Below are 1598 nucleotides of genomic sequence, written 5' to 3'. Positions count from 1 at the left end.
ATGATTTTCTTCTGAATAGCCACAAACATATTACTCATTGACATATTTGCATTCCGTAAAATGCAAGAATTTGCCAGTTTTATTTGGTGATTCAATTATTAATGACTTTCTTCTGACTAGTCGCAAACGTATCCCTGATATATCTACATTCTGTAAAATGCAAGAATTGGCTGGTTTTATCTGGTGATTTTCTTCTATATTGCCACAAATATATCCTTGATACGCGTTTATCTTTATTCAACACATCATCTAGACTCTGGAAATGCGCTTTGCGCAAATAAAACTCTTCCAATTAAACTCGAGATGTTGCTCAAATGTTGCTCTGTTAGATTTAAGCACTTGTTAGCAATTACTGCAACCGGTACATCAAATTTAACAATTCCTATGCTGCGGTACACAAAAAGCAACGACTTCTAATCGAAAAGTTCAGTCATAACATAAAGTTTCGGCCTCAAAGGCATCGCAGCTATTTGAAAGCGCGGGCGAGTTTTGCTGCGTAGTACATTTTCTCTGCTTCAAGCAGATACTGGGAGGCAAAGTCATTTCGTTTAAGCAATTACTCGAGCAACTGGAAATGGTTTTAGAAACGGACAGACGTTTCAGATAACATCCGTTATCTTCCGTCAGCACTCATGCTATTTGAGCCTTTAGGAAAACGTTGTTGTCAACATTGTAGTACCTATTGGCGCATAGGTTAGCAAGTTTACTTTCTGTTTCTGTATCAGGGTATATTTCTACAGGGAGTTTTGCTGACGAAAGATAACTGGTGTTATCTGAAACGACTGACCGTTTCCAAAATCATATCCAGTTGCTTGAGTATTGCTTTTTGGCGTATCTTATTACCTGGATGTCTAACCTTCATTTCGAAGCTACCTGTTTCTGTCACAAACTCTCCCTAGCTACAGCTAAGAAAACTTAACCGCTTTGCCTCCAAACATCTGCTTGGCGATTACATACACACAGTAGCAATTGTAGAACAAACACTAGCTAAGTGGGAGGGGCGTGAAAACATGCTGGACTTTGGTCAACCACCTAACCTACATTGATCTGTTATTTAGGTGAGGTCGTGAGGCATTCATCGTAAAATTTTACTCAAATGACGGTGAAGTCGTTAGAAAACAAAAGCAGCACATTTCAATCCTTCACTAATATTTGTGGTGAACTTCAGCAAATGAATACTACAAGAAAATTGCTCACTGTCTTCGTTCTGAACTGTATCTGAATACTTACAAAGGTCAGCAACTAGAACTACAATAATAACAAGTGTTTGATTATGTTTGGACATGACCGAAGGAACAATAGCAGGCGTTGGACCGTTAGTTCAGTTGTAGAGAGGTGCCACCAGCAACAAGTACCCCATTTCTGGGCGTTACCTGTTTGTTGTTAGCTTAGCTCGTCACACCAGACGATTTGTGGAAGTACAGGAGTAACAGAACGACTATTCTCTGAACGCAACCCCTCTCCCTCTATCTTGGAAAGGCTCGCAAGACACTAAGGTAACACTTAACCTTTGTTCTAAAGAACCCGTGCTACTAAAGAACGTTGTTGTCATATCGTAGTGCCTAGTAGCTCAAAGTCAGCAAGTCTTCTCACTTTTC

Source organism: Branchiostoma floridae, chromosome 12 (genome assembly GCF_000003815.2).
Source record: "Branchiostoma floridae strain S238N-H82 chromosome 12, Bfl_VNyyK, whole genome shotgun sequence".
Taxonomy (NCBI): Eukaryota; Metazoa; Chordata; class Leptocardii; order Amphioxiformes; family Branchiostomatidae; genus Branchiostoma; species Branchiostoma floridae.
The sequence above is the reverse complement of the archived record's forward strand: the minus strand, read 5'-3'. Positions refer to the sequence as shown.